Source organism: Mobula hypostoma, chromosome 8 (assembly GCF_963921235.1).
Source record: "Mobula hypostoma chromosome 8, sMobHyp1.1, whole genome shotgun sequence".
Classification (NCBI taxonomy): Eukaryota; Metazoa; Chordata; class Chondrichthyes; order Myliobatiformes; family Myliobatidae; genus Mobula; species Mobula hypostoma.
Genome location: NC_086104.1, coordinates 85,830,389 through 85,844,991, shown reverse-complemented (window position 1 = coordinate 85,844,991; position 14,603 = coordinate 85,830,389). Strand labels below are relative to the sequence as shown.

The 14,603-nt window shown below is 41.6% G+C and overlaps 1 protein-coding gene across 7 annotated transcripts in view; it reads left to right on the top strand.

The window, feature by feature from the left end:
* LOC134350158 (bifunctional protein GlmU-like) overlaps window positions 1-14,603 on the top strand; it is a 92,021-nt gene that overhangs the window by 30,883 nt on the left and 46,535 nt on the right. Inside the window, exon 2 of one of the 7 annotated variants that reach the window (XM_063055111.1) lies at window positions 13,523-13,712. The exons of the other annotated variants lie outside the window; for them this stretch is intronic. The gene's annotated coding sequence lies outside the window, so the exon portion shown is untranslated. The remainder of the gene's footprint in view (window positions 1-13,522; window positions 13,713-14,603) is intronic. 7 annotated transcript variants of the gene reach the window in all.

The following is a 14,603-nucleotide window of genomic DNA, read 5'->3' as shown; positions in this document are numbered from 1 at the left end:
CCTGATAGTTGAGGAGTAGTAACGGTTCTTGAACCTAGTGGTGTGAATCCTTAGGTTCTTGTACCTTCTGCCTGATGGCAGAAGTGAGAAAAGTGCATGACCTAGGTGGTGGCAATTTCTGATGGAAGCTGCTTTCCTATGACGTTTCGTGTAGATGTGCTCAATGGTTGGGAGGGCTTTACCTGTGATATAGTGCACTGAATCCCCTACCTTTTGTAGGAATTTTCGTTCAAAGGCATTTGTGTTTCCATACCAGGCCACAATGCAGACAGTCAATACACTCTCCACTAGACACCTATTGGCGCGTGGCCAAGTGGTTGGGGTGTTGGACTAGCGATCTGAAGGTCGTGAGTTGGAGCCCCAGCCGAGGCAGCGTGTGTGTCCTTGAGCAAGGCACTTAACCACACACTGCTCCAGTCCACCTAGCTGAAAATGGGTACCTGCAAAATGCTGGGGGTTAACCTCGCGATAGACTGGTGTCCTATCCGGGGGGGAGTCTTATACTCTCCGTCGCTTCACGCCACGGAAACCGGCCTGATGAGCCTATAAGGCTCGGGACAGACTTTAACTTTAACTGTCAAAGTTTTAGATGTCACGCCAAATCTCCGCAAACTCCTCAGGAAGTAGAGGCGCTGCCCTGCTTTTTTCACAGTTGCACCCAAGTGCTGGGTCCAGGACAGATCCTCTGAAATAGTAACACCTGGGAATTTAAAGTTGCAAACCCTCTCCACCTCTGATCGATAAGGACCTCTGGTTTTCCTCTCCTGAAGTGTACAATCAGTTATTGGTCTTGCTGTCATTGAGTGAGAGGTAGTTGTTAAGACACCACTCAGCCAGATTTTCAACCTCCCTCCTGTATTCTGATTCATCACCACCTTTGATTCCGAATTAACATATCTGAAGCTTTCTCAGGTATGTTACCTTCAAAAATTGTTGTAGCCGGACCACTACTTTTGTCACGTTCATGATACCTCTGAGCAGCATAGTCCTTCCTTAGTCTAATATGCTTTCCAACCAGAGGCACAGAGGTTGACACCAATATCTGTTTGTCCTCTGTTTGGCAATGGTTCATGACATTTGGCCTGGAGACAGTTGTGGCATCGTCTAGTACCATTGTTAATTCACTTTCAGTTGACTATTGCAGGGGATGTGGCATGCAAATCATGGATGGATTTCTAATCAAGTCGTAGTTGTCTCAGCCGTCGCACCCCCACAATGCTGGTCCTTCTGTTTTTACCACATTTAAAGCTCAATGTAGCTTGTTTTTGTATGTCACTGTTACAAATGTTATTCCCACAAGAGTTATCTCTTCTCCAGTATAAGTTCATAGTTGAATATCTACAGGCTTCAGTTCAGTATCTTTGAAATGCCGTTCAAACTGATCTCGTGGAATGACTGAAACCACTGAACCACTGTCTAATTCCATTTTTATTAATTTACTATTCACTTTTGGTATAAGCCTTATTACTTGTCTGTTACAAACAAGAGAAAATCTGCAGATGCTGGAAATCCAAGCAAGACACACAAAATGCTGGAGGAACTCAGCAGGCCAGGCAGCATCTATAGAAAAAAGTACAGTCGACGTTTTGGGCTGAGACACTTCAGCAGTCCTGCTGCCTTTTGAATCCCTTTTGTATTTAATGAATACTTTACTGCAGTATTCACCAGTGAAAAGGACCTTGGCAATTGTGGGAGTGACTTACAGCAGACTGAAACACTTGAATGTATAGACATTAAGAAAGAGGATGTGTTGGAGCTTCTGAAAGGTATTTAATTAGATAAGTTGCTGGGACTGGACAAGGTATACCCCAAGCTACTGTGGGAAGTGAGGGAGGAGATTGCTGAGCCTCTGGCAATGATCTTGTCATCATTAATAGGGATGGGAGAAGTACCAGAGGATTAGAAGGGTGCAAACGTTGTTCCCTTGTTCAAGAAAGGGAGTAGAGATAACCCAGGAAATTATAGACCAGGGAGTTGTACTTCAGTGGTGGGCAAGTTGTTGAAGATCCTGAGAGGCAAGATTTATGAGCATTCGGAGAGATATAATCTGATTAGGGATAGTCAGCATGGCTTTGTCAAGGGCAGGTCGTGCATTATGAACCTGATTGAATTCTTTGAGGATGTAACAAAACACATTGATGAAGGTAAATCAGTGGATGTGGTGTATATGGATTTCAGTAAGGCATTTGATAAGGTTCCCTAAGCGAGGCTGATTCAGAAAGTAATGAGGCACGAGATCCAAGGAGACCTTGCTTGTGGATCCAGAATTGGCTTGCACACAGAAGGCAAAGGGTGGTTGTAGATGGTTTGTATTCTGCTTGGAGGACGGTGACCAGTCGTGTTCCACAGGGATCTGTTCTGGGAATCCTCCTCTTTGTGATTTTTATAAGTGACCTCGATGAGGAGGTAGAAGTGTGGGTTAGTAAGTTTGCTGATGATACAAAAGTTGGAGGTGTTGTGGATAGTCTGGAGGGTTGTCAGCGGGACATCGATAGGATGCAGAACTGGGCTGAGAGGTGGCAAATGGAGTTCAACCGAGATAAGTGTGAAGTGGTTCATTTTGATAGGTCAAATTTGAAGACAGAATATAATATTAATGGTAAAACTCTTGGCAGTGTGGAAGATCAGCGAGATCTTGGGGTCTATGCTGCTGTGCAGGTTGACAGTGTTGTTAAGAAGGCATATGGTGTGTTGGCCTTTATCAAACGTGGGATTGATTTCAAGAGCTGTGTAATAACGTTACAGCACAAAGGTTGGGGGTGTGGAGGGCTGTCAGAGGTTACAGCGGGACATTAATAGGATGCAAAACTGGGCTGAGAAGTGGCAGATGGAGTTCAACCCAGATAAGTGCGAGGTAGTTCATTTTGGTAGGTCAAATATGATGGCAGAATATAGCATTAATGGCAAGACTCTTGGCAGTGTGGAGTAATCAGAGGGATCTTGGGGTCCGAGTTCATAGGACACTCAAAGCTGTTACGCAGGTTAACTCTGTGATGAAGAAGGCATACGGTGCATTGGCCTTCATCAATCATGAGATTGAGTTTAAGAGCTGAGAGGTAATGTTGCAGCTATATAGGACCCTGGTCAGACCCCACTTGGAGTACTGTGCTCAGTTCTGGCCGCCTCACCACAGGAAGGATGTGGAAACCATAGAAAGGGTGCAGAGGAGATTTACAAGGATGTTGCCTGGATTGGGGAACATGCCTTATGAGAATAGGTTGAGTGAACTTGGCCTTTCCTCCTTGGAGCAATGGAGAATGAGAGGTGACCTGATAGATGTGTATAAGATGATGAGAGGCATTGATTGTGTGGATAGTCAGAGGCTTTTTCCCCAGGGCTGAAATGGCTAACATGAGGGAGCATAATTTTAAGGTGCTTGGAAGTAGGTACAAGGGGGATGTCAGGGGTAAATTTTTCACACAGAGTGTGGTGGGTGCCTGGAATGCACTACCAGCGAAGGTGGTAGAGGCGGATACAATAGGGTCTTTTAAGGGACTCTTAGATAGGTACATGGAGCTTAGAAAAATAGAGAGTGATGCGGTAGGGAAATTCTAGGCGGCTTCTAGAGTAGGTTAAATGGTCGGCACAATATTGTGGGCCGAAAAGCCTGTAATGTGCTGTAGATTTTCTATCTGCTATGTTCTAAAAGTGAGTTGTGCTTCTGTTAGAAATCATTTTTGAATGCATTCTTATAAGATTCCACAAACTGAATGATCTCTCAGTCCATCATTAAGACTATTACCCAACTGACAATGCTCAGGCAACCTCTTCAATTAATCCACATGCGCTGAAATGGACTCCCCTAATTCTTGATTCCACTAATGAAACTTAAAGCATTCTGCAATCACCAATGTCTTCGGTTCTAAGTGTCCCTGCATTACTTTGACAATATCAACAAAAGTCATTTCTGCTGGCTTGGCTGGAGCAGTCAAATTTCTAAGCAAACTTGTATGCCTTTAAACCAATGCACTCAGCAAGATTTGTACTTGTTGATCATTGGCATGTCTTACTTTGGGTTTACTTTAAGCGAGGCGTGCACGTATCATGTGGTAGTGTGATGACATATGCAATTAGCGTATTTTTACATATAAGCCCTAAGGAATTAAGAAAGTGAACAACAATGCTTAATCAATTATTACTGAAATATTAAATACACAACTGAGATGTGTGGGACAAATATTTTTACATATAGAGTAGCGAATGTCTGGAATGCAGTGCAAGGTGTGATGGTGAAATCAAATAGGATAGGGGCATCTAAGAGGTTCTTATTGACACATGAATGCGCAGAACATTGTGTAAGCAGGAGGGATTAGTTTAGTTTGTCATTCAGTTCTTAGTTCAACATGAATTTGTGGGCTATTCCTGTACTGTCCCATGTTCTATCAACCTGCCAAAAATGTTTCAGCAGTTGTGAAAGCAAAGGCTTATAAGAACCTTTTAATCTGATGTAAATAATTAAAAATAATATCCAAAATCAAAATAACCTTGTTCCACTGTCAACAAATCATTGGGTCCCCTCAGTATTCCAGTGAGCTCATGCTGGGCTCACTGGTGGAACCTCCAGAATATTTTACACTTCAGTCATTGGCTGTACAAGATTAGAAATCTGATACATGCTGGACTGGCAATTCCCTATGTCAGTCAGCATGGTTTGATCCAAAATTAACTTTGGTGCTTTACTACAAGTTTGCTATTTTATTGAAAAGCTGGCTTGGAGTTTTTGTGATGTGATTCATGTGGCTTGTGAAAGGCATGATGACTATTTGTGTACTTAGTATTAGATATGTGAGTGTGGGGAATGGCAGTCTAAAATTGTGGAGTGGAGGTAGGTAGACAACACAAGTTGTGAAAGTGTAATCTAGTGATCGAAGGCTAGAGTGGTGGTATAGTTGCGATGCAAGCGTTCATAATTTGCCAAAGGAGCAAGTTTGAGAGAACAAGTGATTTTGCTTCATTGAATGCTTTCATTATTAACTACATGACGGAGCATTAAAAATTGCTTTGAACTACAGATGTCCCCCGCTTTTCGAACGTTCACTTTACGAAACCTCGCTGTTACGAAAGACCTACATTAGTTCCCTGTTTTCGCTAACAGAAGGTGTTTTCACTGTTACGAAAAAAACAATGTGTGAGAAAAGGCAGCGCGCGAAAAAAAGCAGCGCACGCCCCAAGCAGCTGCTCCTCCCCGGGAACAGCATTCTCGCCAGCATTGCTTAATCACGTACCTGTGAGCAGCCGTTTGCAAGGTAAGTTCTAAGGTATCGGAAAAGCCTGAAAGAACTCGTAAGGGTGTTGCACTTAGCGTAAAACTAGACATAATAAAGCGTTTCGATCGTGGTGAACGAAGTAAGGACAAAGTGAGTTTGGCTTGTGGAAGTTGGCGAAGATGATGTTGAAGAGGTTTTGGCATCCCATGACCAAGGACTGATAGATGAAGAACTGATGCATTTGGAAGAGGAAAGGATAACAATCAAAACTGAATGGAGTAGCGAACGGACCGAAAGTGAAGTCGTCCAGGAACTGAATGTGAGGCGACTGCATGAGATTTTCACTGCAATGATAAAGTACGACTTTAATTTTGAAAGGGTACGTCAGTTTAGGGCATATTTGCAAGATGGTTTACAAAGAACTGTATGGTAGAAAAATGCACGAGGCTAGCAGTCAAGATTACAGTCGTTTTTCAAGGCTTCCACATCAGCCACAGTAGACGACGAACCTCGACCTTCGACATTGAGGCAGGCAGACATAGAAGAAGATGACCTGCCTGCCCTGATCAACAATGAGATGACACTCCAGTGGTCCCAATCTCCGGGCCGCCGACAGATACCGATTTGCGGAGAATGCAGTGGTAGCCGGGAGGCACCCAGCACGTCTTTAAGAAAAAAGCGGAAATAAACAAGCTAATTAATTAGGTGCTGCTCGGCACGTAAGTATCGGTCCAGATCAGAAGCGATTGCCGATTTCACTTGCTCTATGTAATCGGCAATTGCCTCTGATCTGAGCCAACATTTACGTGCCAGGTGGCACCTAATTAATTAGCTTGTTTATTTCGGCTTTTTTCTTAAAGATGTGCTGGGTGCATCCCAGCTACCGCTGGACCCCTGCATGCTTCGCGAATTGGTATCGGTTCGCTGCCCGGAGGGTGGGGGCCACTGCACCATCCCAACCTCCAACGACTCAGCCTAACACACCATCATCAGTGTGCTCAATGTCTTCCCGATTCCCGTAAGTGATACTACACTGTACATACGTTATTTCTACTTTATATAGGCGGTGTATTTTTATGTGTTATTTGGTATGATTTGGCAGCTTCATAGCTTAAAGGTTACTGGAGAGAGTGTTTCTGCCGAGAGCGCTTGCGTGAGATTTTTGCTACGGAGAACAGTGCAGGCAATCGTTGTAGAGAAGTATTTCTAATTTATATAGGCTGTGTACTTATCATATTGTTCTGGCTTTTACTATATGTTACTGTTACTTTAGGTTTTATGTGTTATTTGGCATGATTTGGTAGGTTATTTTTGGTCTGCGAAAGCTCACAAATTTTTCCCATATAAATAAATGGTAATTGCTTCTTCGCTTTACGACATTCCGGCTTACGAACCGTTTCATAGGAACGCTCTACCTTCGGATGGCAGGGGAAACCTGTATTTATATCTGCTTTTGTTTCATGTTGATTGTTAAGTAGCTGTCTCGGTCTGCGTGATTGTTGAAGCATTTTCCCTTTCACAGTTAGGATTTGCATTCCTACCTGACTTCCATTGCTCCACCATCCAAGTCCTTTGCTCTGAAATTCCCTGTCTAATTCTCACCATTTTGCTATCTCTTCCTTCTCAAAACCTACCTGCAAGCCTGCTGCCTTGTCATGGGATCAAGTGTAATCATTTAGTTATGTCATTGTAAACAGCTTTCTTTCTGCATAGACGCAGTCTGTTGGTGTTATCTTTTACCCGGTCAGATTCTTTATCTGGTGATATTCATAGATCGCATAGTTATATATTATAGAAACAGGTATAAACCCAGTTTGTCCAGGCTGACTATGATGTCTATCTATGCAATTCCCACATGCCTGTGTTTGGCCCATAGTCCTCTCAACCAGGAGTTCCCAACCTCACAGTAGGGTCCATGGAAAAAAAACGTTGGGAACCCTGCTCCAAACCTTTTCTAACTACATCCAAATGTCTTTTAAATATTGCAATTGTGCAAATGTATTCAAGTTTATATTTTCTTTTATGAGTAGATTGGTTAATTTGGTTCAATTGTAGATTGAACAGCCCTCTACCTGTTGTTCTTTTCATTACCCTTAAAGTGAATAATATATTTATCGGAGGGAAAATACCTGTGTATTGCTTCAAGAATTCAGTGGGTTAAGCAGTATCTGCATCTTCCTATATAAATAGGAGTTTGGCATGGTCCAGGTGTGTGACAGGGTGCTATAAAAACGGCCAGCATAGAAGTTTGATCTTAGCTTAAACTGCCTAAAGTTTTTGAATAGGAATGTGCCACATGTATCTTGCCTGCTAATTGAAACTGGGCTGCAGCTTAAATGGAACGGTTTTCAAAGCAGGGTGCAGGTTTATTGTCGTTCAGCCATGCACATGTATATCACCAAACGAAACAATTTCCTCCAGACCAAGGTGCACAACACGATACATATAACTCACACACAACACACAAAGTGATATTACCACAAATAATAAAATATTTTCCAGAAGATTGACACTTAACATAAGGTGCATTTATGACACAAGTTAAAAAATAATAACAACTGGTGCTTCATAAGTGATGAGATCTGGATGGTGATAGGGGGTTCAGTAGTCTCATGGTCTGGGGGAAGAAGCTGTTTCCCATGCTAACAGTCCTTGTCCTAATGCTACATATCTCCCGCCTGATGTTGGCGGGGTTTAAAGAGATTTTGGGATGGATGGGAGGGGTCCTTGACAATGCCAAGGGCCATGTGTGTGCAGCACTCCTAATAACAGGAGGAGAAGATGACGGTGTGAGGGCAGCGCGTGCGGCCACTTCGGTGGTGATGTCTGTTATCTGTCAAGTAGGGGACCATGCACAATTCTGATATGATGGAGACAGACGTGAGAGTACGGAGGAACATCTGGAAAATTTCTGAAATTCCTGCTTCGCTGCCGCTACTACTGTGTGGTAACTGGAATCTCCAGAGTGGTAGGCCCCAAAATCCTCGGCTTTGCTTGTTTCAAAGGCGCTCGGGAGGCTGTATCGGAGAGGCTGGTCAGAAGCTCAAAGTTTTCGGACGGGTGGACTCAGTGTAGGCTGTGGTCGGCTGCTTCCAAGGCTGCTTGCAACTTGCTTGCATGTTGACGGTGCCTGGAGGTTTATGGCAGGGAGTTTCTCCCTTTTGCCACCTGCTATCGGGGGCTCGGGAGTTGATCGACTCGGGACTTTTGAGACTTTATTTACCGTGCCCATGGTTTGTTCTTCATCAAATTATGGTATTGCTTTGCACTGCTGTAACTATATGTTATAATTATGTGGTTCTGTCAGTGTTAGTCTTTGGTTTGTCCTGTTTTCTGTGATATCACTCCAGAGAAACATTGTACCATTTTTTAATGCATGTATGCATTTCTAAATGACAATAAAAGAGGACTGAGTGTTCTCATAATCTAAATCTAACTATCTCGAGTGAGCCCAATGAAAAGAGATTCCAATGATCCTCTCAGCAGTGGTCACAATCCTTTGTAAGGCCTTGTGGTCAGAGATGTGTTCCTTGACAGTCCACATAATTGAATTGTCCCCCAATACCCTCTGCTGGGGTTCCGACATAGAGAAGCTCCAGAAATCAGCTGTGCAAGTGGGTAGACTTGAACACAGCACAAATAGAGTCAGAAAATAAAGGGGAGAGGTGCAACTAGAATAAATTATTTGTAATTTAATGCGTATAGATATATATAGTTTCAAGGCAATGCAGCATTTTTGGAGCAACCCTGTTGAGTATGTTTGTAACAGAACTCCATTGTAGAAGATGTTTGTCAAGCGTATGAATGGGTGTTATTGGAGGTAGTGATTTTCTTTCTGCAGATTAAGTGTGTTCTCACCTTTTTAGATGGCCCATCAAACACTGTACAGACGCAAAGCACCTGATTAGGCAAATTATTCCCCATGAGGAAGATGACCTTGCCTTAAAAGCCTGTAGCAAACATCAAGCTAGTAATAGTTTGACATTTTAAGTCACCCACATTTAATCACTTAAGTGTGTTAATACATTTGGAGAAGCCATTACTGATGGCTAAAAAAATTGTGGAGAATTTATGTAGAATATTAATAAGTAAGCCATTTGATTTCATTATTATGCCACAGGCATTGAAAATGGTATAACATTCAGTAATAACTGTGATCGCTAAGAGGTAATCAGCTAACAACACTGTTTATCCTCACTGTTTGAGATACAAAATCTGCATGTGGAAATGCAAAATTGAATTGTAAATTGATAAATTACTTAAAAATCAAGTCATTCCTGCTGAGTAACAGCTATTGTCAGTGGGAAAGGGACCAACTGTTAGTGTTTGTTTTTAAACAGTGCGGCACAGAGTTGGAGGAAAAATCACAGGTGTACCTGAAAACCTTTCTATGAACAAGTTTCATGGTTTCAATCTGCTTCAATGCCATTATTGTTCTTTAGGGATAGATCAATTACTTAAGATCAGTTCAGTTGTTAACAATAAGTGTGCCTGACTTTTTCCACAGTCTGATACAACTGTATGTTCGTGCACCAGTTTTTTCCAAGGAAGGTAATGTGACTGCCACACACATTATAGGGCTTACAGTACACAGCAGGTCTTTCATCTTCAGCAGAATTCTGAAGATCTGCAACATTTGCCACTATGCTGGCAATGAAACTTAAAAATCTTTGCTGAATTAAACAGCAGTTGTGCTGTTAATGCCACTCCTTCACTGGAACAAAATACCTTCAGATTTATTGCATTTCTTCTGTGTTGTGAGCAAAACATCTTGACTGTTGCTGCATTCAGCCCCACTGTAACATTCAGTGAGATCATGAATAATCCTGCATCTTTCCCCACATCACTTGATTCTCTGCTATCCACACAAAAACACCATTTGTGGATTTTAGATGAGGGTCTTTTCTGTCATTTCCTTAAATTTCTTGCATCGACAGTGCCAGTTATTTTGTTGAGTTCTTCTAGTAGAACATTTGTTGCAGTAATTTTGTAAATGTTGATGTTGATTTGCCAAGAGAAGGTATTAACAAGGATTGGCATGAAGTAAATTGCTTCCTGAGAAAAGTGCAGTCTCTTATGCCTTGGATGTGCCCACTGATCTCCGCATCTTCTGGTGGGTGACAATAGGAAGCTCTTCTAGTCGCCATGATTACCAAGATACAGAGCAACCCAAATGGCACAGTAGTGCTTTTGTTAACCCCAGATTAAAGTGGGGTAACTATTATTAATCTAAGAAAGTATGTTTAACCAAAAACTTATTCTTTCAATTTTTTTCATATTTCTCTTCAGTGAATCACTTTTTGCTTTCTTGTCTCTATCCTCTGACCCTCTTTCTAGTTGGTATTTTAACCGCAGAGAGGGAGTAATTTACTGTTATCGCCTTCACTTTTAAAACTGCAGTTATAAGCTCCCCTTTTCAAAAAGATACCCTTGACTCCAGTAATGTTGCAGATCACCACTCATTGACCTCTGTTAACTTGTCTTCCCTCTCTGCATCTGACTCCCATTTAACAAATGGACCGTGTAGAGCACTGAATGCAAAGGGATTCTAAGTCACTACTGCATTCTCAATAGATAAACTGGGTTTATTTTGGTAATTTGTAAATGTTGCATCAAGTAAATCACAGGGGAATAAGGTACCCCTTGAATACCAGGAAAATGTTTTGCTATGTGAAGATACAAGACAGATAAAAAATTTGTCTTCTGAAAGGAGACTTACCCCTCAAGCTAAATCTGTCAGGAAGGCTGGAAGAAGCTTAACAAGGCGTGAAATTTTAAATCATTTGCCTCTTTCCTTGACAAACAACATAGCACAAGCCACGTGATGGAATCTCAGGCCTTTAATTTGCCGGGCTTCTCTGTCCCCCTCAGAACTTCTGCCTGTCTGCCCAAAGACAAGATAGCGGTCACTTATGTCAGAACTGTTGCTCTTGCCTTCAGGTTCACATTACACAGTGGAGAAGCAGGGGATCCTGTGGATTAAACTCTCCTAGGCCTCGAGCTACAAAGTGCTAGTTAGTTTTTCATCAGTCTTGGCCCTCTGCCAGATTGGTCCTTAATTTCTGTAAAGGTTTGTTCTACATTTGTTTTGCTTTCTTCCAAAATAAGGCATCATTGGCGAGGTCAGATGGTTTCCTTTGAGTAGAGTCTATTGATTAGTGCAATCCATGTTTGTTTGATGTTCATCATGAGAGGAATTGACTTTAAGAGGTTTAATGGACCACGTAACTGCCACAAAACAGACTTGATAAATTCTATTAAAGAGAACGTGTAACTCAATTTGGACATTACGGCATATTCGCTCTTTGTTGTGTTCTATAATTTATGTTCAAATAATCATGTTTTTAGGTAAACTCGCCATTAAAAATGAACCTTTGATGTTGTTAAGGTCTATTGTTTGATTCTGTTTTAACTCTGCATATCTATTATCAGTCTATATTTTTAAATAATTACATTTGGTGAGGACTAATTATATTTGCATTGACATTGCTGTACATTATATTAATATGTATTGATTAGTCCTGACGAAGGGTCTCGGCCTGAAACGTCGACTGTACCTCTTCCTGGAGATACTGCCTGGCCTGCTGCGTTCACCAGCAACTTTGATGTGTGTTGCTTGAATTTCCAGCATCTGCAGAATTCCTCGTGTTTGTGTATTGATTAATAATAGTGTCAAATTCATCAATGATTTTATATTAAATTGCTCACTAATTATAATTGCTCCCTACACCATTTAGGAATTTAACATTCAAAACTGTAGTTGGTAAAGAATTAATGTGCAGTAATCCAGAGCCAAATATCCTGTTTTGCTGATGGAGTGAATGCACTGCTAATGTTCTGCCACAAGCTGTCTCTATTGCACTTTCTAAGAAATCTGCTTCACAGAGTAGCGGTTACTGTACATCTACCATGGGCATCTTATGAAAAATTAAACATGACATCAGCCTCTTTGTGTTATACAGCTTATCCAGCTTAAATAGCTTCCAGCCCTTAAGGCCAATTAATTGTAATTTTCTATTATTCATTTGGTGCAGAAACCTTTGAAATATTGGGAGTCCAATAACACAGAGAGTCGGAAGGAGTTGATTTTCGCACTAGAAAGTTATTGAGGTTTTGTTGAACATCTCAAGATGTTCATAATCACGAAGCTTTTATTTTTCCATTTTCCTCCCTGTTCCCCAACTCAAAGCCAAATTTGCAGGAGGGTTTCCCACTCATACACTGTAACTTTGGCTTCATCACTGTCTGGTATGGAGGAGCTACGACACAGGACTGAAAGAAGCTGCAGAAGGTTGTAAATCTAGTCAGCTCCATCTTAGGTACGAGCCTACTAAGTACACAGGACATCTTTAGGGAGCGGTGTCTCAGAAAGGCAGCGTCCATTATTAAAGACCTCCAGCACCCAGTACCATCAGGTAGGAGATACAGAAGCCTGAAGGCACACACTGAACGATTCAGGAACAGCTTCTTCCCCTCTGCCATCTGATTCCTGAATGGATTTTGAAGCTTTGGACACTACCTCACTTTTTTTAGTATACAGTACTTCTGTTTTTGCACATTTTTAAATAATCTGTTCAATATACATAATTGATTTACTTGTTTACTTATTATTATGTTTTTTATTTTTTTTTCTGTCTCTCCTAGATTATGTATTGCATTGAACTGCTGCTGCTAAATTAACAAATTTCATGTCACATGCCGGTGATAATAAACCTGATTCTGATTCTGATTCTTTAGTCAAAGAGCAAGGACAATAGCAAGCCCCCAGGGTGCTGCTTCAGAGGAGGAGGTTACAGTGGAGCAGGTCCCATCTGAAGATGTAGAACAGTGCAGCTGGAAGTTGGTGAAAGCAGTATCATCTCCCCTAGCCAGCAGGAGCCAAGAGAACTGAGAGTCAGTTGGAACAGGGTGAGCTGTCAAAAGGGCAAGTTGTTTCTTGCAAGACAATTAAGTACACAAAAAAAAATCTTCCAGGGAAACAGCCAACTCAGCTTAATTATATGGACCCCTACATTCTTCCCTATCTTCTGGGATCAATCAGGAGAGCAGTCCTGTGAACTTCCCAAGTGATTGAATGCAGAAAAGCGAGGTGTAACTTGAAAGGTGTAACACTTTTTTGCAATGCTATTTACTTTGTAAATACTTGCTGGTATTTATATATTTATGCACATTTTATTCCATATCCTAATTCAACCTCTAACTTTATTTGTTATATATTATTCTTTATTCTTTACAGTTGTTGAATGGTGTTGCTTTTGTGGCACGTCACGCCAACACATCAGCAAATTGTTAGTACGTGTGAATGTATATTACAGATCCTTGGTCCGGTAACTCGGTCGGGTTAGAGAAGTGAGCAATCTCTCAAGAATGCAATGGAGCACCAATGAAGCAAGAGTAAATCTTGAAAAAGTGTCCATGAAACCCATTACAGTGTCACAATATGGGCCTGACCAGGATAGAGTGAAACACTGGATTTCAACATAGTCAAAACCAAAGAGCCCAGAGGTAGGTGTTATGAGTATAGTTCAGCACTCAGGCCAGTGGCATATTCGAGTTCGCATGACAAAGTAGTGTTGTTTGCCTGCAGGGATTTTTGTGCATTTAATCTTCTCTGTGTCCCTCTGATGACTAACGATTTTGGTAGTTTTGTGGCAGAGGATTATTGTCAAAGTCAGTCAGGTTTATTATCATAAGCACAAGTATGTGAGTGCACAGGTGCAATGAAAAACCTACGTGCAGTATCACCACATTGCATCCTGTCAGCAGAAGTCACAGGAAAAACATAATGCAGTTGGAACAGAAACAAAAAAACAACACCCATGGTAGCGTAAAGTGATCAAAGTGGTCATAGTTTAGTGATTAGGATTGTGCAGGATGGTTCAAGAAACAAATAGTGGAAGGAAAGTAGCTGTTTTGAACCTAGTGCTGTGAGACATCAGGCTTCTGTACTTCCTGTCAGATGGGAGCTGTGAGAAGATGGCATGGTGCAGATGGTGAGGAATGATGTGTCCAAGATGTATTGTGCTCAGTTCACTACTCCCTGCAGCTTCTTACATTACTGTGCATAAAAATTCCCAGATATGATCCCCAACTAGAGCTGAAGACCCAATGAAATTGGGGAAGGGGTAGAGCATTGAGGAGTGTGATATGGTAATGAAACATATAATAAGCCTGAGAAGATGAGGTCCTGTTGGATTTTATGGCATAACTTCTTAGCGATCTTTGTATCCTATTCTTCGACGACAAGAAAGTGCTTCCTGAGATGGCAGATGGAACTTTGATGTCCAACCTGGAGCATTTCTCATTGGTTTGATTAAGGTGATGTGCCATAATTTGGCTTATCAGGGCCAAGCAGTCTTCAGGTTGTCACTTATCTTCCTGTTGTGTCAGTCTTGA